Raw genomic sequence first — 27,892 nt, 5'->3', positions numbered from 1 at the left:
TTAACAGAGGTACACAGTATTCAGATCCAAAAGAGGCTAAAATGCTTCAGATCCTGCACGCTGCTGTATTTGCCATTAGCTGCCAGAGCTGCTGGAAAGTATAGCAATGATGCCCATGCTTTGCATCCAAACATGGCATATCTCTAGTTAATAACCTTATATATATATATATATATATATATATATATATATATATATATATATATATATATATATATATATATATATATATATATATATATATATATATATATATATATATATATATATATATATCTGTTTTTTATCTGAGTTTTTTTATTCCTCTTAACGGTAAGGCTTGAGTTAACCATTTTTAAAAAGGCAGCTTCTGCTAAAACTCCAATCTGCTGATACGTTCAGTTATTATACCTCACAGTTCTTAAGTAAACTGATTGAGCATATTATTAAATGGTATGCAGTACAGTGGTAACTTGCCCCATGCATTAGCAACCTAGGCCAGTGGTGGCGAACCTATGGCACGGGTGCCAAAGGCGGCACTCAGAGCCCTCTCTGTGGGCACGCGCGCTGTCACCCCAGTCCTAGGCCTTCAGTGGGTTTTATAAAACCTTTTCGCTTTAGGCCTCTGCCACCATGTGCAAAAAAAAAAAAAGGTTCAATCAATCAGTCAATTTCAACTTCTCGCAGGAAAAAAAAAAGATCTTGCAAAGTTGGAATTGATTGATTGAACTTTTTAGTCCCACCCAGTCTGCCGTTACCACTGCAGCCACGCCCACCCAATGGGCCACACCCAGCCAATGGGCCATACCCACCTGGCACCCCACAATGCATAAGTGGGTTTTGGGTTGCAGTTTGGGCACTCGGTCTCTAAAAGGTTCACCATCACTGACCTAGGCTATATCCTTCCTTCATCAATAATGTGCATAAAATATGACGCTGCCATATGGCGGTCAATCTCCAAAGCCTAATGGCTGCATACTCCAATTAGAAGCCAGTCTCAGAGAACAGTCTTTCCCAACCCCAACAGCCTTGAAATGAGCAGGTACAACTTGTTGGTTTCCAAGGTAAAGCAAGGTGAGACTGACTCCCAAGACAACACTATGTCAGACATATCTGTTACTTTTCCTAGTCTTTAAAAATTGGACAAGCAGATTGCTTGATGCTGCATCATCTCCTTTTCTAAACATAAGGCAAAACACTCCAGAATTTTATATGATTGTTTTCTGCATAGCATTATATCCAACTGGTTTTTTTTAAAAAAAAAAATTCTTCCAACTATAAAACCAGAAACTATCTACCCTGACAGTGGATAGCAATGAAAAAGTGGGATGGGATGGGGCAGAAAAGAAGGGATAATTTTCTTCTGCTTATTAACGACATCTTTATCTTCCACATTATGGAATTTTAATAACTGCTTATACCACTGTCTTATCATAATACCTGAAAGTATTTTGCTTTGTTTTCTTAGAGTATCATTTATCATTTATTCTTGAGAGCGAATGTTATGATGGCAGAAAATACAATTGACATTGCTGGGTAGAATTTCTGAGATTGAATTTTTTGCACAGAATGTTATTGTTGTCTCAGGCAATATCTGTTTTGACAATTTATGTACCAATTAAACACTGGCAGAAAGATATACCAAAGTTTTGTGGTGAGGGAAAAAACCCACAAGTTAAATGTGAAAAAACCCACAAGGTAAATGTGAGATGTTACAAGGTGTAAAGAAAATGGAGGGTCAGAGTTATCTGATCTGTAGGTTGTTGTTTAGTTTGAATAAAAGAATGGATATTGTTGAGAAAAAGAAGGCTTTTGTAATTAAAAGGTCCTGACTTGAGATTTGGATGACATGGATATTTATGGAACAGCACAACTAAGATTAATGTATATTTTAAACATTTTATTTACTTATTTTTATTTATTAAATTTCTAGGTTGCCTATTTCACTGATACACAAAGCCAGGTTATGTCTGAAAATCCCTTTGAGGTGCCCAGCAAAAAAAAAAGAAAAGGCATTTTATAGAAAAGAAATGATAAGCAAACACAAATGACTATCTTATTGTGACACATTAGAATTTTGACAGGGAGAACATAAAAGTAATAGAAGATCTGGTGGCAGAAGGAAATACTTGTCAATGGTTCTCCAATGTACAATAATTAGAAAGATTTTAGTAGACAAAAGATTTTTGGGGGTTTTAGTAGTATAAAACTGAGTTTGAAACAGAAGTAAGTAAAAATGATGAACATATTGCTAAAATGCATAAATTTCTATTGAAGTTTAAAAAATAAAAAGCAACTTTAACCTTCATCATGACACATACAATTTTAGTAAATTAACACCATCTCTTAAAGTATACAACAAATGCACTCTTCACATAAATTATAATTTAACTATTAACAAAATCTTAAAGCCTTGTCGGTCATTCCTAATTAGCAAAAAGTAAATAATTTTTGCACATCATTCTTATAGCATGCCGTATTTAAATCCACATTCAATTTGATTTCAATTTTATTTGGTATAAGCTGTTTTTCCCTACCAGTGTTTGCCCATCATCAACCCATGATTTTATTCTTAATTTCTCAGTCTATGAGTCCCAAATCACCAAAAAACACCAGTTAAAACATTGTATTCCATTTTGTATTAATGTGTCTAATCTGTGTATTTGTCTCTGCTAAATAATCTTTCATTTTCTGCAATTCCCTCTAGAGTACCGTCTTATCATGTTATCTTTCCACCAAACCAAAACAATCAGAATTTTCCAAGGGGAAGATTATTATATTACAAATTACAAATTTCAAAACCATCTAGAGCAGTGGTTCTCAACCTTTTTAATGCCGTGATCCCCAACCGGTCGTAAGTCGAGGACTAAACCGGACGTAAGTCGAGGGCTAAACCGGTCGTGAGTCAAGGACTGCCCAAACGGTCGTAAGTCGAGGACTTTCCCTGCCCGGGAGCGCCGCGCATGCGTGGTTCCGCCCCCTGCGCCGGCCGAGGCGTAGCTGGCAAGCGGCAGAGACAAAGCAGGCCGACCACCAGCTGGCCCAGCCCAAGGGAGGTAAGGCACCCGCCGGAAAAGGGGGAAAAAAATGGCGGACAAAAAAATGGCGGACAGCCTTGCTTGGCAACCCTGTGAAATGGTCGATCGACCCCAAATGGGGTCGCGACCCATAGGTTGAGAACCGCTGATCTAGAGCCTTAGTTCATTTTTAATTCTTCAAAATCATTACTTTAAATTTTCTATTACTGTTTATTTAAAAAAAACCTGTTTTTCTAATTCTTTAAACTCAAATGTCAAACCTCTTTCACAAGGAGGAATTAACCCTGCGTTTTGTACATCAAAAAGGCTGTGTTAAGATTGTGAGCTAACATGGAATCCCTGACTCCTACTCACTCAACTCAGAAGCTGATCACATATTCCTGCAATCTACTCACAAGGAGAAGCTATATGGAGTACACATGGGATATCTCACTCTCTCCCCTTGCTCTGGAAAGAGACTTCGTCAATCCAGATCTTATATCCAATTACAATCTCCACTGTCTATGCCATCCCATTCAAGAAGGGACATGTAGCTTACCATAAATCCTCTCTGGAAGAGTTTTTATCTTTCTTTATTAAAATCTTAATATGCCTTTTCCATACCATACAATTTTAAAAGCATTTAACTTTTATATCTGTGTGGGCGCATGTCTTTGTGGGCGCTTGACTCCTGGTAGTTGCCTGGACTAGTCCTTGCAGTTTTGTTTGAAGATTTTCAAGAGTAGTTTGCCATTGCCCAAAAAAAACTGACATCCCTTAACAGAGGTAACTTCCAGTCTACCTGGAAGTATAAACTTGACAAAAACTGGTACCCTATGGCTTCTTTAACCATTGAGGTACCACCAAGCAAAAGTTCACTGGAGAAGAGGATCCTTGATACAGGCTAGCATTAGCTTAGCACTAAGGCTTACCAGCAAGCCAGCTGATTATTGTCAGTCTCTAATAAACAACAGATCTCACAGAGCATTTGCTCTCACTAGAGCAGACATGTCAAACTCGCAACATCACGTGACATCGTGAGACGTATCGGGACAGTTTTGCCATTGCCAGCAATGGGGTGGGCGCGGCTTCCGGATGATGCGTCTGGCCCGTGGGCTGGCACTTTGATGCCCCTGCACTAGAGTCAACCCACTCCCTTCAGCAGTTATTGATAGCCAATACCAAAATATTCCCTTCCACAGCTTGGGACTCCCATTCCATAAAAGATGTTTAGCATGTACTGTAATAGCTATAAACTTTTAGCAGATCTTAAAATCCCTATTACCCATAATGTTGCCAAATTCGGCCTTGCTGCTGCTGGAGTGAGGCAACCAAAACTGTCCAACGAAACTGCATTTCTGTGATACGCTTACAACTCTTCCCCTTTCCCCCTCTTTAACTTATATAATTTATTTAAACTGCCATTTTTAATGTGCATTTTAGTGTGCATGTGTGTATATGTACATGTTAGTCAAGGACTGTAATAAAGGTTTATCTTACCTTTACTACTATCTCCATCCTTAGGGCTGAGAAAGAGGAAATGGGCCAAGGCGCAACTAATAGTTTCCTGGTTTCTAAGCCCATTGCCTTAACCATTAAGCGGCTCCCTTATCATTCATACTTTTCTGCATTTGCAATAGATTCATTCATTTCATTTATTTAGTATCTATGGTCTACATTCCATCTTTTAGTTAACAACTTTCTCTCAAAATAATTTACAAGCATATAACCAGTAAGTATTCTTGAAAAATAAAGCTAACTAACTTCTAGGATTCTTTTCGGAGGCAGATAATATCATAGTGGTACTAGAATGAAGGATTAGCTGAGTAGGATTTTATGACTGTTACCACTCTTTCTCTATACTGATCAATCCCTCTAGGATAATTAATAGCAATATAACTTCAGGTCAATAAATAAGCTGTCAAAAAAATTATTTAGGCCAATATTGCTTCCCCCCCCCCATTACATCACATGGAGATGAAAGTTTTGGTGAACTCTGGATCACAATCCTGAAGTCTCCCTTTCATAGTTCAATTAAGAATATTTTAGACTTCACCTCCCATAAGTAGTCAGTAAGAGAGTAAATTAGAGAATATCAAACATGTAGATTTAGGAATAACAATCCCAAGTGAATTTGACTTATCCAATAAATTCTTCAAAACATGTAGCTTCCGAAACATTTGAATTAGGCCCCAGAGTCCATTTAAAATTTGTTGGTTAGAACCACCAAGGTCCATCAAAACTTCATATTTTGAGGAGTATTTCCCCTGACTTTGAAAAACACAATCCTCAGCATCTCAGAAATGTAGCATACATTTTATTTCTGATATTATTTGCCCAATTATTCATTTTGAAGGGATTTTTCTTTGAATTTTATTTATGTGAGTGGCTTGGTGTTCCATTATACAATTTCTGATTCTACAGTTCATTTGTGTTTAAACAGAGATATATAGTTTTTTATACTATACCAGAAAAAGCTGTTTAAAAAACAACAACTGATATTATTGTCAGACTCATTAAAAAAGAACTTCCCATCCTCCTTCTCCAGCATGTACCTTACATTTGAATAGACTCCCAGCTTCAGAGAATTTAACTTTACATGTTATGTTGGAGATTGAAAAGCGGCTTAACTGAACAGAAGTCAGCAGAATTATATCACAATTATAACCATATAGTCTATTTAATAAACTGTATTTATTACAACATTCAGGATGAACTATTTATATATTTCCTTTCAGATGAGAATGGAGAACATTAACAAGGATATAAAGTCACAGAAGAAAATGAGTATTAACTGAGAGGGTTTGCTTTGCTTAAGAATAGAATTACAAATACCTGGATGTAATTCATTGATGAGATAGAAAAACTCTCTTACTATTACTAGTCGCTTTATTATCTGCAGAAAACAGTTACAGCCAGAGCACAGAGAACTTCAGGTTCACCTTATGAATCAAATCCCTTATTTTTCTGAAAGCACTGATGAATTTTCAGATGACTTCAGGAAAATATTTTTTTAGATAAATTGTTGGGACAACTATTCTTTTCAATAATGGAGGAAGAGGAAGAAGTTCTTCCTCAAATTTAAGCATATGTATACACTACATTTACAAACTCCAGGTCAACTTTCAAGATTCACAATTTCTTTGCCTACTTAAATAATGTTCCATTCTTTGGCACATTGTGGAAAGACTCAATCAGTGCAGTGAAATCTCAGTAAGTGAGATCTATGCAATTCGCAGCAGATAATGCGTACTAAGACATATTTTAAAATAGCCCATTATTACATAAAATGATCAAGCATTTTCAGTTCTTTGCAGAATTGTTTAATAAAAATCAACCATGGATGAATGGCTTTAGTTTATTGAGACATGTATGTTTGTAAATGCATGTTCTGTGTGTTTTTATTTTTTTAGCTTTCCCCCTTCATTTCTAATTTTAGGCATTTTTGTTTTTTGTATTTAGCTAATTAAAAACATTTCTATGCTCCCCTATCATTAATTCCATTGCTAAAATTACATGTATAAGATGTCAAATCTATGAATAAGACAAAATATTTTACTAATTCAGCTCTTTTTATAATAATCTAAATAATCTAATTCTATACGAATCTTAATTTGCAACTTAAAGAAAAATATCTAATATCTGTATTGTTTGTTCAGTTTTTATTTAATTAAAAACATTTTCCTATTTTAAAGAAATTCAGGCCAATTAAGCAGATTTCAGGTTATTATTATTTAAATGATTTAACATTTAAAAGAAACAGCTAATTTCCTTTCTTTAAAATGTCTGTCTGTCTGTCTGTCTCTCTCTCTCTCTCTCTGTACATTAGAGAGCATATTGTCAAAAGCAGTATATATTAAATTGATTGATACCTGCTTATTTATATGTAAAGATTTTGATACTTCCTTTCATCCGTTATTCCAATAATTGCAGCATGTAACACACAAAATGAACACAGGCAACATGCATTCTTCATTTGCACTGAAGAAACAGGTAGAGCAAAAATGCTTACCGTTTTTAGTTAAGACTAAGGGTGTATCCTACAGAGCCCTCTTAAGGAAGACTCCTGGCATAAACTAATGAGAATCATACAGAAAACATTCAGAAGACTTATACAATTTAAATTGAATCCAGAGAGATTTTTAACAATGACCACAGCATACGCATAACACATTTACAACAAGAAAGAAGAAAGGCACCTGGAGACATCTGACACTGGGCATGCTCTGCAGGCATCTCAGTGCGCACATGCTCTCTACCAGGTTGGAGCAGCCTAGCCACAAAGACCTTGGCACAGAACACTGCAGGATGACAAAAAGGAAGGAAGAGAAGAAGCAGTTAGAGGCCACAAGTTACTGAACGCAGGTAACTTATTAGTATACTAAAATGCATACGTAATTAACCAACAGTATGCAACTGGCAACATTAAATCAAAAGGCCCTAGCCACAGAACGCTGCTACTATATGGCATACATGAACTACACATTCCAAACCATATTCTAAGTTGGGGTTGGATTCTATGTCAGTCACACTCTGAGATCTATATATCTTCAGTTGGTCATAATTAGGGGTGTGAAAAAACTATTTTTTTCAAGGAATGGTGATTCATTCGGAGGCTAGAATCTCTCATTCGGGGCTTAGAAATTCCATGAGAAAAAGTTCTTCATCCTCCCAGTCTTGATTAGCTTTTCAAATGGACTTTGCTGAGGCTTAAATCTAACTAACACCACGCAGGGAGCCCATTGATGTTTCTTGGCAAAATAGAAAATGCCAAACACCAGTTTCTTAATAAACGAGGCTCCCAAGAATACCTAATTGTTTTTCCACTGGCTTAATCCCCTTCAATTCATCAGCTCAAAAATGTAGTAAGTGGAAGTCCAACTTTGGAAAATGGAATTCGAGGCAATCTTCTGAATTCTAATTTTTTTGTACAAAGTTATCGCCTCCCCTCTTCCCCTTCCAATATGTCTAGCTAAGGATCTGATTCAATGTTGCGTGGATAAAATATCTTTTTAAAATTTAATACTAAAAATTATTTGCTGGTGAACCAAAAGTTCAGCTGAGCATGATTCTTTAACCACTTCTATTAATCCATTTCAAATCAAATACACTTAATCATAAATGCTTGACTACTGCAAATATTTATGATGACTGGATTGCATAGGTGCTATTAAAGATGGAAAGGTGATCTTTGAAAAACACCTTTAAATAATTCTAGTTGGATGTCTGGTATTCTCATTATGAGGAACTGCTTTTTCTCATTTAAAGAAAAATGAGTTATTGCAACTGACAATTGGATCTGAAATATCCAGAAATATTAGTAATTTATGGCATACTGACTTCTTATCTATTGTGTATGGGCAAAACAATTTTAACTGTTGATATTTATCTGTCAGTTTTAAATCTCTATTGCAATTTAAAAGATGATATTTGTTAAGACTTATATTATCCTACCATCGTATTCAAGTTCTACAAACGATTTATCAAGAGCACAGTCCAATATTTCAAAGCATAACAAGATGGTTTATGGGTTTCTTAAAGATAACACGTGTGGCTCCTTAACTATCTTTCCAATTCTATACTGAACTTTTACAGCATCTGAAATTAAGGTGATACTAAAGAAAACTATTTAAATTTTGAGTTTCTTCCCAAAACAAGTTGCCTGTTTTTCCTGTTTTTAAACCACTTAGGTTTCAAAAAAACAAGTGTTTGTGCTAATGCAAGTTGCAGCTTGAGTAGCATAAACCAAAAGCTGCTTTGCAAATGGATCTACGCATCTATTTTCTTTTCAATATCATTCCCCAGCTCAGTCCTCATATAGGTCCTAGAACAGTGATGGCGAACCTTTTAGAGAGCGAGTGCCCAAACCGCAACCCAAAACCCACTTATTTATTGCAAAGTGCCAGGGCCGCATCAGCATTGTGGTGACCTCAGGGGGGAGGGGCAGGGAAGGCTCCTCTGAGTGCTGCCTCTGGCACGCAAAAACCAGGCGCACAAAAATGGGCCACCATGCTGCAAGGCGCAAAAATGGCCACCGCCGCGCCATGGGGTGCAGATACAAGGTGCTGCACCACTTAAGAACAGGGCAGGGCTAGTGAGCATCATGCAGGCACTAGCCCCAACCCATTTGCAGTACGTCGATGCTCGCGGCCCTGTGTGCGCATGCACGCATGTAAAATGCTTCCCCCTCCCTTTTCTTCCAGTCCACCAATCGACAATGGTTGGTGACCTCTGCTCTACCACCTCTACTCGAGCTTGCTAGTCGGCTTTGCCTCCTTTGTGCTGGGCGGGGATCCTGCTCCAGGTGGCGGCCTGATGGACCCGCTGCTGGCGGCAGTGGCACGCGTGCCAACAGAGAGGGCTCTGAGTGCCGCCTCTGGCACGCGTGCCATAGGTTCGCCACCACTGTCCTAGAACTTGAATTTAAAAAGGAGATTGATGGTTTGTTACTGGTATAAAAAAAGGGCATCTTGGCTTTATATAGGAAATAGCAGCATATGAATATAACTTCAAAAGTTCCATAAACTTTTTTTATGTATTAAAAAACAATGAAGGATGCAGTACAAATGTCAAGACAATCAGGAGACTCTCGGTTTCAGGATAAAAAATGAGATAGAATTAATATAGCATCAATGTTGTGTAAGGGCTTTGCCTCTGTAGGGCTAGAAAATATCAACAAATTGGCTCTAATAACTACATTTCCAAAATTGTTAAAGTGGAAATTACCATACTGTCTAAATTTGTTTAAAGGTTTGATGCAACAATGTACACTTCACTGATAAAGAATATACTCTATATTCAGAAGATCCCAGACTCTTTTAGCTATGGAGCTTTATTAATCAGTGTACAAATTGATTTGGCCAATGAGACAGGCTAATGTTTTAAGTCAGAATAAAGAAACTGTAGAGGGTTGCATTAAAAAAAATTTTTTTACAGCTGGCACTGGCAATTTGATAAAAGGGATCAAAATGAAGCAATAGATCAGTGTTTCTCAACCTTGACAATTTTAAGGCATGTGGACTTCAACTCCCAGAATTCCACAGCCAGCAATGCTGGCTGTGGAATTCTGGGAGTTGAAGTCCACATGCCTTAAAATTGTCAAGGTTGAGAAACACTGCAATAGATGTAGGGCAGGGGTGTCAAACTGCCGGCCCACGGGCCGGATGCATCATAGCGAAACCGCGCCCACCCCATTGCCGGCAATGACAAAAAAGTTGCGATACGTCACGACATGTCACATGACGTTCTGAGTTTGACCCCCCTAGTGTGGGGAAAATATTTTCTGGTTTCTCCTTTCCTCTCCAGTGCAACTTTACACAATTATTTCAAAAGGCCTCTCAAACCTTCATAACAGGTCTGGGAGGGGGGACATGAGGAGAATGCAGGTGGCAGAAGAACTGACTGAAAGAGCATTCCCTTTTTCCACTAGACATCTGGCAATCTGAATCCAATCCAATGTTTTTATATACACATATATACCATAGTACTATCACAATCTATAGGACTGCTTGTTTTCAAATTATGGCAGTTAAATAATAGTTGTGCTATCAGATATTCAGTTGCTACCATGTGGTTGGCAATATCTAAATATTCAAGGACAAAGTCTCTTCTAAATCCCAGTCCAACTTCATTCTGTCCTCAATACAGAAACAGGGATCTAAAGGAATCAAACATCCTCCCTTAAAGAGCTGCAACCGGAGCAGCGTAATCTAATTACAGGGGAAAAAACTCAAGATTATCCATATAACTTTTGATACCCAAGTATCTATTTTAATTACTTTTAAAAATATTCTAGATAATTACCTGAAAACATCCAAACCTTCTTTAATAAGACAGGGCCAATCGCCCACCTGTCCCGTCTTTCCCAAATTGCTATCCTTGGTAGTATTAAACTGAAATTCTTTCCACCCACACTTGGGAGTATCACAGCTGTAATCCTGCCCAAGAAATCTAAAGGATACCAATCTAAAGGGTCCTTCCTTCAATTCATCCAGATCACAATGGGCCCAAAACAAAGGTGCAATGAAAAGGAAGAAGGAAGCCATAACATCTTTGCTAGTCTGACCTAGGAGAAAATTCCAGATCCAAATACAAAAGCCAACCAGTGTGTGTGTATGTGTGTGTGCATGTATGTGTACATATGCTGTTAAAAATGGTGAAAAATATCACCCCCTGGTAGCAATAAAGTGTTCTTATAAGCACTGGAAGCATTGTTGATGAAAAAAATTAAACATATAAGTTCTAGAATCAAGCTTCCCCAATCTAATTCTACCCAAAAAAATCTATAAGTAGCAGATGAATAGTAATAGTATCTACCTACATATGTCCTAGGGCAGGGGTGTCAAACTGCCGGCCCATGGGCCAGATGGGTCATGCGGAAGCCGCGCCCACTCCATTGCCAGCAATGCCAAAACTGTCCTGATACATTGCGTGACATCACGTGATGTCGCGTGTTTGACATGTCTGTCCTAGGAGCCAGTATAGAGAGGATAGTATGTGAAGTTCATCCTTCCGTCAAAAAACTATCAATGCTGAGCTTTATCCTGCAAACAGATCATCCTCAGCTTGCAAGCATTCGTTTAGCAACTGTTCCAGAGTTACAAAAGCACTGAAAATAGTGGCTTATGATCAGTCCTCACGCTTACAACCGTTGCTTTGCCCCTGCAGTCACATGATCACAATTTGGGGTTTTTTGGCAATCGGCATGTATTTACAATGATTGCAACATCCCAGGGTAATGGGATTGCCATTTGCAATCTTCCCAGCCAGCTTTGGACAACAAAGTCAATGGTGCAAGCTAGATTCATTTAACAACTGTCTGATTCACTTAACTGTGGCAAAAAAGTCGTAACACTGGGCACAATTCATTTAACAAACTCCTTGCTTAGCAATGTAAATTCTGCTCCCAACTGTGATCGTAAGTCAGAGACTACCTGTATCTAAATCTGTTTGATCAGCTTCTGTAATTCCTCACTAATTTGTATTTTATCTTGTTTTTAAGATTTCCCAATCGTATTATTTCCACAACTGATGACTGTTTCAGATTTCTGGTTGCTTTGGTAGCAGTTTTCTGTCCCTCTTTTAGTTCTGTAACAACATTCAATGTTTCAAATATAGTAGCTTATTCTTTTCTTTCCTGGAAATATATTTACAGGCCATCCTCAACTTACGACCACAATTGAGCCCAAAATTTATGTCGCTAAATAAGGCATTTATTAAGTGAATTTTGCCCCATTTTACGACCTTTCTTGCCACAGTTGATAAGTGCATCACTGCAGTTGTTAAGTTAGCAACACGGGTTGTTAAGTGAATCTGATTTCCCCATTGACATTGCTTGTCAGAAGGTTCCAAAAGTGGACCACATGATCCCGGGACACTGCAACCATTGTAAGTATGAACTAGTTGCCAAGTGTCTGAATTTTCATCATGTGGCCATGGGGATGTTGCAATAGTCCTAAGTGTGAAAAATGGTCATAAGTCACTTTTTTCCAGTGCCATTATAACTTCGAATGGTCACTAAATGAACTCTTGTAAGTTGAGGACTACCTGTATTTAGCTATTCATCCTACCCTCCAAGATCCCTTATCTAGTTAGCAGCTGATAAGACTGTACAACTCTTTGTGTTGCACCCACGTAAGTGTGGGTATGTGTGTTTTTCCATTTCCATTTCATTCTCCTAGCCTGGGGAGATCCTTCTGGAATTACCCCTAGTCCTTTTTTATTTTAATTCTGTATAATTTGGAATCAAATTCTTTGGCCATCCAACCATTCAAATAATCTAAATTATATATTAAATTATATATTAAAATAGAACATTATTACACTATAGCAGTCAACCTATAGTATCTATACTACAAACGTTTTATGGACTGCTATGTCCTCTGGTGTACAATAATGTATATACTTTCTTTCACATTAGTCAGCCAATACAATGGATAAATATAACCAGTGCTTTTTTTCTAAAAAAAAAAAAAAAAGGTGCCGGAACTCACACGTCATACAACCCGCCTTGCCTACCCTACAAGGTTCCATCCAAAAAAGGTACCGGAACTCCATTCTGGGCGTTCTGTGACAAAAAAAGCCCTGAATATAACTACAGTTAATAGGTACAAGCCAATTTCAAGCCATATACCACAGGTTGTGTTACCTCAGTAAATCTGATTAACTGCAGTTAATTTAAATGGAAGGTTCTGATCCACATATGAGCTAAGCTATATAAACCATATGCGGTGGTTTAGTGTTATTTCCAAATGCTGCTGCTTCTCCTCTCCTTTTACATACTTACATCATTAAATTTTAAAAGGCACTTATACCTGCTGCCACAAATCCTTCAATATGAATATTTTAGGCTATTTCCTGCAAAAAGCATTTTAAGCAGTATATTTCAATATCTGTCTTGCATTTAGCTTCCAGTGTGAAAAATCCAAGTATATCTATCATTTTTAAAGTGTACTTAAGACTATAAGAAAAATACACAAAGCCAACAATGTACTTTGTTCTATTTTCAGTTTTCATCTAATCTAAACTTTTGCAACATGGATACCGTAGATAAAGAGCTGTATTAATCTGTGGTAGCCAAAAATCAGGTGCCTGGTAGCACCTTTTTTGTTTGACAAAAGGGATTCCAGCCCCTTTATTTATAAAAAGGCATAAGCTTTGGTGAACTGAAGCTAAATTTATCAGATGCATAGAGTGATTTTTAGAGAGGCTGAGGCAAGGCCAGGAAAGAAAGGAGTATTGTAGATGCAGGTGACATGTGAGATAAATTATAAATACATCAATTAGCAAGTGCAATTTGTTAAAAATCCATTTTTTATAATTTCTACTCATAATTTCTACTGTCTTCCCATTGAGTAACTATAATTTAGTATAGTTCCCTTTAGTATCAAAATACCAGGTCTCAACGATAAAGACAATTCTGGCAGGGTTCATGTGTCAAATTAAGCTATATTTGGTTTCGATTTTAATGTAATTTATGAAAACAGCAACTGTCAGTATCCATAATCTGTATTTAGTCAATTTACAGCCAGAGTTATGCAACTAATTATTTAAGCTTCTGAGGACCCAAGTTGTTTGTTCAACAAATCATATTTTAAACAACCACAGCTGCACATACATGAACCTAGCCGGTGGGATTCCAGCCCCTTTAATCGCAGTTCTTAATCAACCACATAATTCCAATGGAAAGAGTATGAGTATCATTCATTTGTCTAAACCAGGTTTTATCAACTTCTCAGGAATCCAATGGCACAATTATAGTTGATCCATTTCTTTAAGATTTCACCACTAAGTCTCCTCTATCAGTTTCTTTGAAATATTATTTTTGGTGTTCTTCACCTACTCAGTTCTTTACTCCTAAACTCATTTTCAGTGTAACTCTTTGACTGAACAAAATAGTTAAAATAAACTGCACTGATGCAAAGTTATGGGAAGCTCTAGCCCTATGTATGTACACACATACAAGCATTAATAAATATCTTTGACTCTGATGGTCAGGTCTCTCAACACTAAGCAATGGTAAGATTTGTAGATTGGGGCTTAATTTGTTGTGTGCTATCTAGATATAAACTGGATAAATTAGTATTTCAGGAAAGTCGGCCTCCATGGTTTGATTTCCAATAGGGCCATGAAGGCAATAATAATCTTAAAAATTCAATTTTAAAAAAGGTATGTGAATAAGTGGAAGGGAAAAGTAACTTTGGTATTATTCAAGGATTGGAATGGAGGAAGTCCTGCTATCAACACCAATTATTCATATAGGAGTTTCGTTGCCGTAAAAGACAATTGCTGGAATACTAGTAGTCCAATGACATGAAGGCGGCGCATCCATAAAAGCAGCGATATATCCCAAATTCATAGCAGAGACTGACCAAAACACATATTTATGACTTCAAAACTGGGCTGTCAACCATTATATCAGAGAGAAATACTGCTCTACTGAAAAGATGACACAGCAAATTTATTTGTTTTTAATATATGCAGTTATGAGGTATTTTTATTCAGTAAAACAGCACGAGAAAAATATTAAGTATATAATGTATATACACTGCCTTGTTCAATTTTCCTTTCTTCAAAAAGAAATGCCTACATTTTAGATTTATCCGTGTTCTTAAATTTCAACTAGAGATCAACAGAAAAGCCATATGCTGTACTAACATCAACACCAAGTATGTAAGTAATCCAGATGATCCTTGTAAATACTTTCAATACAGGTAGCAGTTTCTCCTGTAAGCATTAAAATGAGATTATGAGTAAAACTTCTAAATGTTGTAACTGAGTTAGCCCATTTAAGCAAAAGAACTTTCATTTTTAAATAATGAAATGTGCCACCTTTCTTATATATTAGAGCTCCCAACCTTTTGTTTATGCTGTCTACTACATGAATATCACATAAGTACACTAACTCTGTGGACACAAGAGATGTATTTGATCCTCTTCTACTTACCAGAGATGAACTTCCCTAGTACCTTAAAAAAAATGTTAAAAGATCTATTTTTGATAACTGAAACCTAATGAGGTCATCAATCTCTATAAGAGTATAATATTCCTAAGTGAAATATTGTGAGATTTTGTGGAAAAATGCCAAAACCTCATGACTATTCAAACTAGAAAAGTTTTTTTTTAAAAAAAAGATTCAGCCATTAAAACAACTGCCCAGACCAGTGAAAATAAAACAATGCAATTATATTGGAAAATCTTTCAAGAGAGCAGCATAAAATGTAAAAATGCTGTGTGCTATGAATTTTGGGGAGTTTTTGTAAGCTTGTATTAAACCAGACTTGTTAATGTTCACAAAACAATGAACCAACATTATTTAGTAAAACTAAGTTTTTTTTCATCACTTCCTTCGGTTCCTTACAGAATCATGCAACCCTGACTTGCAATTCATTTACACATATATAAAATTACTTATTTTGATGCTTCCATCAGAAAATAAAAATATACAAAGAGCACTTATGCACATATATTCTTATTCTTTTACTATAAATTCAGCTCATCTTTACTCTAACAAAGCCATAAAATAGAGCTTTCTGGCAAATTTTCCTTTGATCATTTAAAAAAAAAGCCATATATTTTATTCAGAGCCCACAAATAATGTTTTATTTGTCAAGAGATATGTTAACTGATAAACTCCACCCATGTGGAAAAGTGCATACGGTGAACACCTGTCACAATTTAAGTTTTAACATTCTGAGAACTTGATGCAGAAGAACATTTTTGATTAACCAAAAAAAAAAAAAGACATTTGTAACACTATTGAGTACAGGGAATTTCTTACCTGAAACTCTGTTTCTGTGCTTCAGATCCACCAATCCAGAATGAATGGGAAATCGAATGGGTTTTCCTTTTCACACTTGTCTGTCAAAAAAGAGCAGCCAATCATCTTCAGCTTGGTGTATCTACTTCTTTTCTTGAACGAAATCCCAATATGCACACCTAATGCTGTTAGAAAGACAAGGAAACCTGTACAGCTAGCAGGATTCCAGTAGTCATTAGATCAGATGAAACAACGGATTGGTGGATCTAAGACAAGAAACTAAATTAAAGACAAGAAATTGCACTGTTCCACACCTGAATCAACCAATCCAGAGCAAACAATTTTGTTTTTTTCACCATCCACATGAACTGAAATAGACAGCTAACATAGTCCCAATATCTGTTCCAGCCTAGTACAATAAACAAATCTAGTACTACATTTGAGATTAAAAATATACACGTTCACTCTTCCAAACTACCAGATGGCAGCACAATAGTGGAGCTATTATAGCAAATCTGTAGAACATGCCCAGGATTCAAAGAGTTAACTTGTCAGTTTCAAAAGAGATCTGCTATAATTGAAAAAGCCAGGGAGGAAAGATGCTGCTTTTTGAACTCATGGAACTAATTCATATTATTCTCAAATAGTACAGAAGACATTTAACCTCCCCCTGTTGTAAAAGAAAGCCTAAAAAAAACAAAAAAAACCCTCTTATTTAAATCAGGATTGGACCGTAGAGAGAACTGGAAGCAACTATTAAAGGTATAATTACTCCAACTTAGGAGTTACTCTGTACACCACAGTTAAGATGGGACTGGGCTCCTAACTATTCTCCTGATCAGCTGAAGAGTCACAAATGGCCATATAGGGATGCGGACATATCATTGGAAACAGTACAGCTGTGGTTTTCTTTTTTAACCATTTTGGTATTTTTAAATGCTGAAATGCCAAATCGCCTTTCTGCACTTAACACCATCAAAGAAGCACTATCCAAAATTCATCTAATTCCGATTTCAGAATGTCAGAGGGCCCATAAATTGCTCACACCTTTTATACATAATAATTTGCTATACTCTAAAGCAGGGGTGTCAAACTGCCGGCCCGCGGACCACTTTCATCACACTGGAGCCGCGCCCACCCCATTGCCGGCAACGGCGAAAAAGCTCCGATACATTGCGCGACATCACTTGACATCGCGAGTTTGACATGTCTGCTCTAAAGTTAGCACAGGGATAGTCCTTATCTTCCACTGTGACTAAAGCAATCAAGAGAAATGAAAGCGATAGCAAAATTTCTCATAATCTCAACATCTGGCTCTGAGAGAGAGAGAACAGGAAAAAGAATTTTACACACCAAAACATATTTTTCATACATTGATTTTGCTATCATTTAAATTATAGAACTTATATGGACATTTTGAAAATCTTTCTCCAGTATGATTTATTATGTAGCAAAGAAACCAGACTGCCACATGCTTTCTTCTCGTGAGGTCTGTTAATATTTGTGGAGAACTTTTAGCTATTCACAACCAGCCGGTATCTTCGTGTCATTTTAAAGTAGTATGAACACCCAACATGAAACTAGTATACAAGGCAACATAAATACTACTAGTCTCCAGCTCAGCCACGAGGCCTGCTTGTTCTAAACCAAACTCGCCTTCTTCTCATAGGGAAGCCAATCATTTGTTTTTTCAGCAGTCTTACTGCAGAGCCTGACACCGATTTGGGCCGAGAAGAAGCCATTAGCCCAACATCATCAAGCTGCCCTTCATGCCTAAGGGAGGAGCTAGAACAGTGTTTCTCAACCTTGACAATTTTAAGGCATGTGGACTTCAACTCCCAGAATTCCACAGCCAGCAATGCTGGCTGTGGAATTCTGGGAGTTGAAGTCCACATGCCTTAAAATTGTCAAGGTTGAGAAACACTGAGCTAGAACCTCTCTGCTCTTACTCCAGCACCATAACTACTAAACCTTGCTGGTTCTCATAGCTACAGTACAGTAAAACATCAATTTAACAGGTCCTCAATTCAGCCAAAAAAAATAATAAATCTTCAACCAGACATCTTCCTGAAATAATGCATAAGTCCTTAGTATCCAAGTAGTCCAGATGATTCATGCAAATCAATGTTAAATTACATTGTATTTATATACAAGTAATGTAATTATTGCAAATAATGTACTTTCAGATGTAATGGACATTTGGGATTAATCGACACCTTCACTCCCCACCAAATGATCCATTAAATCAAGGTTTCACCATGCAGGCATTACTTGGGATAGTCAAAGTTAGACAATAACTTTCTTTCCTGCCCTACTGGGCTTTCCATGAATAAAAGTAGGCCAAAGTTAAAAAGAAAAAAAATCCACCACAATTTGGGAGAGGGGGGAGTTTATGGTCTTTTTTTACTTTTAAATTATAAGCTACCAGAGTAATTAGAGGTAGGTGGCCTCTAAATTTGATAAACAGTTTCAAAGAAAGTGAAGGAATTGAATTGAAGACCTTTTAAGAAGCAAGTTAAAGGGAAAACAAAGAAACAACCCAACACAAAACTTATTTGTCTTTATTTACACTCAGATAGAAATAAATAAATACTATTAGAACAACAAATTTCCTGCTAATTTAATAATTTCTCTTGTCAAATTAAAATAACCTTTTGCAGAATGTTTTAGAGGGTTCTGTTCAATAAATTTCCCGGATGCATACAATCCAAGAATAGCTAATGAGAGTGCTATTTTAACTGTGCAGAGTTAAATGATCACTGGAAAAAATTACAGAAAGAAGCAGCAATATATCTCTCTTCCTTTCTTATTTCCAACTAGTAGCTTAATAATAAGGTTGCACTTAATTAAGAGCTAAATTTTATTGAGCAAACGCTTTGCTAAAAAGGAAGCAGCGATGTTTCTATTTATTTAAGAAATACTATGTGGAGGGAGAGGAAAAAGGAAGAGGTAAAAGGAAATTTCACTTGCATAGCTTTGGATATCTGCAGTATGCTTTAACATTAAGTTAAATATACACATTCAGAAGACCACTGAATCTGACAGAGCTTATTCCTTAAAAAACCTCATAAACAAACAACTTGTAACAAAAATATTCACAAACACTAAACAAGTTTACAAAGCCATATACAAAAATTAGAGCTCTAATTCTTTTTAGGTGTGTAAATATTCACTTATGCAATTGATTTTTTTCTCTCTCTCTTCACTCCCACTGCATATCGTGCAAATATTGCCTGGAACATCCCAACAATTAGCAACTCTTTTTATTATTCTTATATAATGGCTTTATTATGTATTGCTACTGCAAAAGAGGAAGTATGTTCTTTTTCCCTTCTCCCCCTCACTTTCCCCCCCTTTTTCCTCCCCACTGTGTCCTACTATTTGCTTTTGTGTTTTTGTATTTTATTCTATAATCTAATAAAATATTACAAACTGTGGGAAAAAAGTAAAAAAAGTACCAGTTTTAATTTCTTCTGTGGCTGTTCCTTTGCTGAATCACTTTCCCTTTGCACTGACAAATGAATGTACGATGAATTCAAACTTGGCACTTTTATGACTTGAGGACTTCAACTCCCAGAATTCCTCAGCCCTCATGGCTGGTTGAGGAATTCTGGGAGTTGAAGTCCACAGGTCTTAAAGTTGCTAAGTTTGTAGGCTCCTGAGCTAGCTGGTTGGCCCTGCTGAGCTTTTCCAATTCCTTCCCTGTACCCTTAAAGACACAGGAATCAAGTGCAAAGCAAGAAAATAAAGAAACACAAACTCTGGTTTTTTTCCTCTCTTTAAGCTGCCTCAGGCGTGTCACATGTCACAATGTTGCCATTCTTGACTGAAAGGCAATTGCGAATAGCTTTAGCTTTAAATTAAGCCCGGTTACCTTCAAAGAAAACTTTCTAAAAGCCACAGACAGACTCAATTAAAGAGGGTAAAACTAATTACATTTGTTTAAAGGGATTAAACCTTTCCTGATGTCTTTTTTCCCCTTCCCCCACCCAAACCAGGTTCTTTTATAGCAGTGGTTCTCAACCTTTTTAATGCCGCGACCCCTAACCGGTCGTAAGTCGACGACTAAACCGATCATAGGTCGAGGACTAAACCGGTCATAAGTCGAGGACTAAACCAGTCGTAAGTCGAGGACTACCCAACCGGTCGTAAGTTGAGGACTTTCCCTGCCTGGGAGCGCTGCGCATGCGTGGTTCCGCCCCCTGCGCTGGCCGAGGCATAGCTGGCAAGCGGCAGAGACGGAGCAGGCCGACCACCAGCTGGCCCAGCTCAAGGGAGGTAAGGCACCCGCCGGAAAAGGGGGAAAAAATGGCGGACAGCCTTGCTTGGCGACCCCCGTGAAATGGTCGATTGACCCCAAATGGGGTCGCGACCCATAGGTTGAGAACCGCTGTTTTATAGCGTCTCCTCTCCACCACCCATTTTTCTTCAGTTCACCTCCAGTTCCAAGCTGCTTCCGGAAGCACCTATCAGCTGGAGCCCTGCCGGCTCCTGGGGCTTCTGCCAAGCCCAGACAGTCCTGCAGCTGCCTCTCCCTCAGGCTTGGCTCGCTTTGGCTCATTCCCCTCCCCTGCTACACTTGGCTAGCAATCACGTACCACCTGCCATGTGACAAAGTACCACAAGTGGTACGCGTACCACCGGTTGAAAACCCCTACTCTATATCACTACCAAAATCCCATGGGCTGTAATAATGTAATAAAACAGTATCACATTTATAATTTGCTAAGGGACACACAGCTAAACCTGTTCACTTTTAGGGTCATGTAACATGAGAAATTACAAATATCACCAATTTCTGTGCCAGAAAAGAAGAAGCATTGTTTCGTAATTAATATCTGTAGTTTATCTCTACAAAATGAGTAAATATGAATATAAATAAAATGAGGTTTTTAAATAGCTACTGACAAATTGAATAGGAACCTGAGTGGAATGCTCCAGAAATTGCAGATAATGATCCTTCATACCAGAACATTAATATCATTCCAGCATATTTCTTAAACTGAGATTTTTGTTCCTGCCCACTATATTGACAATTATTATAAAATTCAAAGGAAAAGGCTATAGAAGACACTTGGCAGAAAATATATATTCCTTCATACTGCATATTTTCAAAACTATTAGGTAAAGAAAAATGGGCGTGTATACAATTATAATTTCAAATACTATATATATAGCTTCTGAAAGGATCCCAAAATGGTATGAACTCATTTGCTGTCTCATGAATAAATATACTAACGTCTTACTCTTCTCGTTCAGATATGTAGGTCATAATTAAAACATCTATGTTTATGATTTGCATTGCCCTTATTTGATTAGAACATGTTCTAGAACAGTGATGGCGAACCTTTTAGAGACCGAGTGCCCAAACTGCAACCCAAAACCCACTTATGTATAGTCGGGTGCCAGATGGGTATGGCCCATTGGGTGGGCGTGGCCCATTGGGTGGGCGTGGCTACGGTGGTAACAGCAGACTGGGTGGGACTAAAAAGTTCAATCAATCAATTCCAACTTTGCGAGATCTTTTTTTCCCCGTGAGGTTGAAATTGATTGATCGATTGAACCTTTTTCTTTTTGCACATGGCGGCGGAGGCCTAAAGCAAAAAGGTTTTATAAAACCCAGCTGAAGGCCTAGGACTGGGGCGACAGTGCACGTGCCCACAGAGAGGGCTCTGCATGCCACCTGTGGCACGCATGCCACAGGTTCGCCACCACGGTTCTAGAACATAGATATAGGCTTTTTGACATATGTTTCAAGGACAGCCGTAACCTGCATCCCACAAAGTAAAGAAATCTACAAAATACCAGCCCATTGACAAAACAAATCATCTCTCCCCTCACTAAATTTCTTATTGAACAGACAGGTCTATTCCTACAAGGCAATTGATAAAATATTGGTCTGAAATATACCCTCTCTTTGGGTTTGGGGTTATTGTAATTGACAAAACAAATTTCTTATATAAATGTCAGATTTATGCACAGGACTTATACAGGGATGAAAACATTCCAGTTATAATTCTTGGATGGTTGGTTGGTTTGGTGGCAGAGCATTGCATGTTACTGTTTACTTAATTTCTGCAACGCAAAAGAATTTAAGAGAAGTGGCTAATGTCAAATAAACATTTAACGGAATTTTGGAGGGGGCTGTTTCCAAAGTTATTATTCCTTGTTGTATTTTTATAGGTAACCAGATATTTAGGAAATCAATAAGATTTTGTACACCATACAGAAAAAAAGTTATACTGTAAATATTGATTCATTCTATTAACATTCCTGGCAAAATGGAAGGTTCATGATTTCAAACCCTTGAAATTAAAATTGATAAGTGTTCAATGTGTATTTTATATTTACTTAACTATAATTATAAAACTTAGTAGTATTTCTATACAGTTAGAGAGCCTTTAAGAGGAGATACAAACAGGAAGAAAATAAAAAAATACATATTATAAACAACTGCAAGAATAGGAAAGTGAAAACTGATACTTTGTTGATTAACAAAAAATAAACATAACATAGCTAGATATAATTCAAAATTCAGAACCTAGAAATCTATCTAGTTGAGAATAATGTATTCAGAAAGTAGAAAATAAAGTAACATTTAGAAACACTTATCAAACTTTTGGAGAAAATCAGATGGGGCGTTGTCTTACCTGAACGCCTTTTCTCAAATTGGCTGACTTAGTCTACGGGCAGAAGACAAACAAAACCCATTGGTGGATTCTCCACTCGTCATGCTGGAGAATCACTAGCTGGTCTCTTAAGAAGTTCTAAGTCACCTCATATCAAGTATCAAAGCTAAAAAGTTGTATGTACAAAAACATTTATACATATATACATATATTTACAACCTATCTATTCCCTCAGAGCTCAAGACCTACATACAAATGTCTTCCCCAATTATATCTCCACTTACATGCATGCCAAAACTGATTGGGTCAAAGCCACCCAGCCAACGAGTTTGTCTGACTGGAAACTGGATCTTTTTCCTTCAAAAGATTTTTGTAAGTAATCAGGTATAGAGTGCTTTATATTTTGATAATAGTTTGAGAGGTTATGCTAACTATTCGATTATAAAAGTATATACACATACATAGATCCAAGAGGAGGGTGGGTTTGGATTCCGATGTATAAAAATAAGAACACTAAATTCAATCCATTCATGATCCTGACTCAATGAAAAGATAATTAACTCAATAATTAATTAGTGTCTCTATAAATTTATCAATTGGTGGATCAACTCTATATGTTTCAGAACTTCTGTCTCACTTTCTTTGTCTTGGCACTGTAACAGACATTCAGTGCTAGTAAGCAAGCATTCCTATGAGGTAGAGAGTGTCAGAAAACAGATTGTCAGTATGTCACAGGTGCTAAAAAAAACCATTAACCAGTTGCGATCTTTCCTTTACAGTACTTCAATAATCAGAAATGAATGGATGATCCCAGAAATTCCCTGTAATGATATCAAGAGCCTTTTGAACAAACCTCTAGGTATCGTAAGGAGGAATCCCAGATGGCAACAGGGTGTGACTCATTTGCCCTAAAAGACATTTGATAAGATTGACTTCATTCCTTTTGGTGTCCGTCATCATTTCAAACTGAACTCAAAAAGTTAATGAGATTTGTTTAGACAAGAACTATGCAAGACAGTTTGTAAAATTCAGGGGGGAGGGGAGGAGGAGGGAACTATTCAATACTGGAATAGGATGTGATAAAAAGTATCTGGGCAATTTTTTTTTAATTAAGGAGACATCTAACTAATGACACAAATATAATGTTATCCCACTCTCCATTGGATAAATTTCTGTAATTGTTTTTTAAGAGGCAATTAAATCTTCATGGATGAATGCACTGTATCTTCACATTTTCTGTATTTACTTTGGCCAACAGCCTGGCCATCATTCTCAGTCAACAAATATATGGGTAAAAATGACAGCTATATTCAAAAGTTGTCTTGCAACTCTCCCACTTTTTTCAGCAGTAGTTCATGTTTTCTATGCTAGAAAAGCCTTTTTAAAGTTTATCCTTTATTCTCCTTGTAAAGCATGTTTAACCAAAGCAACAAAGCAAACACAATTCAATGTTATCTATATAAAAATAACTTTAAAAAAAAAAAGTCAATACTTCAATTGAAGAATATTCTTATATATCCTAGTAGAGCAATAAACCATGTCTGATTTTGGTCGATGAAAGTAGACCAGCTTTTTTCATAGCTAACTAAGTTGTAGGATGCAAATACAGTGAAACAAGGGCAACAGTTATCTCCATTTTAACAGACAACCAGCAATGGTAAATTATCTTGCCTAGTCTCTTCTGCTAGAATCATTCTTCTTATCTGACTACATTTTTACACAAAGTAAAGCCTGGTGCTTTAAAGGGTAATAGAATATTCAATTATAAAACATAGAGTTTCATATTTATATAGATTCATGCTGATATCATACTAGCATAAATTCTTTCACAAGCCTTTTTTTCATATACACAGAGCCTTCCACCACTATAAACTAAGGTCCCGAGCAAAACATCAAATCTACTAAGGACTTGGGATAAAGACAAGACGGTAAAATCTAGTAGCATGATCTATTTAAATTATTTTGACTTGGCATCAAAAAGAAATACAAACCAGGTATCAAAGCATTATCTGTATTTTTTTCACTGCAAAATCTGGGCTCTTAAAAAATTTCCCCAAAATATTGAAATAAATCTCACCAAAATGAAGATGGAAGAATTCACGAGAGGTCTTTCCAGGCTGCAGCCTGTTGGGAACTGGGCCACCAAAGCAGCGGGTGAGTGTGCAAAGCTTCATTTGCACATGTGCGGGATTTAAGTTGCATGTGAAATCATTCCCCCAGCCGCCGAAACCGCCGCCGCTGCAGATCCGCAGAACCAAGAAGGTTGGGGATCCTGGTCTATACTACCCATATACTTATTTTAAACTTTCAGTTTTATTTTGTAAGGCTAAATTTATACAATCTTTTTTTTTTAACTTCTCAATGGACTACAAATCTTTTCCTCTCATGTCGTAACCCACTTTTGGGAAATCCCCCCAAATGGGAATAATATTCATTAACACTTTTAGTATCATATGAACATGAGCATAGGCCTTTTATCCAAGCTATAAAACCCAACTGTTTTGTAAATGCAAGCAGAAAGGAGGAGTGTTGGATTTTAATGAGAGCTATTTCTCAACTTTCAGAATTATGTATTATAATTTGGTTCCCAAGGGGAAGGGGGGGGGAGAGGGGAAATTGAGTAAATCTAGTCTCTGCAATATAGATGACTGAAAAGGAGAAAGGAAGAAATCCATTTATATCAATGACTGGTGCAATAGTTCAGTGCCTGACATGTCCCTCCTAATGACCAGATCATAGCCTTTTGGAAGATCCAGGAACTTTCTTCAAAGATGCTTTCTAGCAACTTTCCCAGGACTTCTATTATGAACAGGCATTAGTTGGATTCACATATACTTTAGTCATAGAATTATAGGGCTGAAAGGGACCTTGGAGGTCTTCTAGTCCAACCCCTTGCTCAAGGCAGGATCCTTATACCATCCCAGACAAATGATTGTTCAATCTTTCCTAGAAAACATCCAGCAATGGAGCACCCACAACTCCAGAAGGTAAACTGTTCCATTGCTTAATTGTTCTCATTGTCAGAAAATTCCTCATTTCCAAGTTGAATCACCCTGACCAGCTTATAACCATTATTGATAAGGCAGTCCGATTAAATGTAGTTTATGAGTATGCTAGGTTCCCACACCATGCTCAGTGAAACTAAATCAAGCCATATAATTGTTTGAACAAGTCCAATATATTTATGTATACTAAAAGCATATTCTTTACCACAGACTTGTAAGTACTGCATGAATATGCCATCAGTTTGTGGTATAAATCCTAAAATATGGTTATTATTTGATTTGTGAAACTCATACTGATCAACAATAAGGGAGGAAGAAACAGAAAAACAACACAAGAGAATAAGTTGAAGCACAATGTATAGCATTTTTGGAGCATTCATGTTGACAGTTTCTTTGGTAGCTCAAAATAATTCGCAAGTAATGTCATTATCTAGCAATACACAGTGGCTTCAAACAATCATTCAAGGAAGTGTTTTTACAAAGCTATATTAAAAATGTACATTTAATTTTCACCTGAAAATCAATATAGTGAATATTTTAACAGTAGAGAAACATCTTCAACATTTGCTATAGCCATATCACCTTTAGGCCATTTTACCTACTATGGCCTGGCTTCCCCAACAATATAGAGTTCAGTAATACTGCACTTCACTAATATTATGCCAATGATATCAAACAGCTGTGCTAAACAAATTCATTATATGTAGATTAAAACAAGTTGATTATATTGTAATTAATTATATTTTTATGTGCCTTTTAACCCACGAAATTGTTTTTGATCTACTGATACTTGAAAACTTCCACTGAAAAGAAAATAAACTTACAAAGTATAATATAATTCTATTTTAAAATTATAAATAGCATCCAGCCATATTAAAACTGGAAAAATATCAAATGTGTAATAACATTCAATCTTTGCCGATTTATCATGCTCTATTGAAACAAACTGAAAATGCCATCATACAATACTGCCACCTATGAATCATTGCATTTTTGGCTTCCGTTCATGGTTTGGAGGAATATAGTTTTTTTTAAAAGCCAGGATGATTGCAAAGAAAATGTCAGGAAAAAATGCTGTGTGGTAAAGTAATTTGTTTTTACATTTAAATTGTTCTGTTCTAAAAGTGCCATTTAAAATCTGTCTGAAGGAAAAGTATTGCAGCATTTCATCTACTCAATACTTTAATAAAAATAAGTAGGGACTATCACTAATGTTTGAATATGCAAATAAAATTAATCAGGAATATATTAAACTCTGGAAGACTGGATAATCTCCTTCATAGAACAGGCATTCCTTTTTCAGATCATGATACATCCAAAGATGCATTCCTGACAGATGCAATACTCATTACTGAAGAGGTCCAAATTTCAGACCATGTGCGGGTTAATCTAAGGCATTCCCAAAGAGTTAAATGATTTAAAAAAAAAAAAACACCACTACTAAATCTGCGGTTAGAAAATTTCAGCCTCTCAATCAATGCTCTGAATGTTAAACTCAATTAAATCGAAAGGCAAGTGGTTCCAGATACATATTCCACTACCTGAAAGGCAACTTCTAAAGTCCAAGAGACAGATTTGGTAAAAAAGAAGTGGCTGGAAATTAACACAATGCAAGGTTGTAAATTCCATCCTGAAGCAGAAGCATTTTATTTTATTTTATTTATTGGAAGCCTGCATGTGGCACGTTAGGCCACTCAGCAGTACCAAGGCCCCAAATCTCTGCTTTTAATGGGAGGGGGGGGGGAAAGAAAGCATCTGATAGCTCCAAATGCAATAAACCAGGGGTAGTCAACCTTGGCTCTTTTATGACTCGTGGACTTCAACTCCCAGAATTCCTGAGCCAGCTTAGCTGGCTCAGGAATTCTGGGAGTTGAAGTCCACGAGTCATAAAAGAGCCAAGGTTGACTACCCCTGCAATAAACGTTCAATGACCCTGATTGGCTCTCTGCATTTGCAGCGAAGTATTTCACCCCTCCCTCCCCAAACTTTTCTTTTTCTTTTTTT

At 36.9% G+C, this 27,892-nt stretch overlaps 1 long non-coding RNA gene across 1 annotated transcript in view; it reads right to left on the bottom strand.

Moving 5' to 3' along the window:
* Positions 1-14,609: 14,609 nt before the first annotated feature.
* Positions 14,610-27,892, bottom strand: part of LOC107294905 — a 14,018-nt gene continuing 735 nt past the window's right edge. Inside the window, exons 2-3 of the long non-coding RNA XR_001549052.2 lie at positions 16,276-16,355; positions 14,610-15,221 (exon numbers count right to left, since the gene is read on the bottom strand). This is a non-coding gene — a long non-coding RNA (uncharacterized LOC107294905). The remainder of the gene's footprint in view (positions 15,222-16,275; positions 16,356-27,892) is intronic.

Source organism: Protobothrops mucrosquamatus, unplaced genomic scaffold (genome assembly GCF_001527695.2).
Source record: "Protobothrops mucrosquamatus isolate PMUCROS unplaced genomic scaffold, P.Mucros_1.0 scaffold2148, whole genome shotgun sequence".
Taxonomy (NCBI): domain Eukaryota; kingdom Metazoa; phylum Chordata; class Lepidosauria; order Squamata; family Viperidae; genus Protobothrops; species Protobothrops mucrosquamatus.
This window is presented reverse-complemented; position numbering and strand designations above follow the sequence as displayed.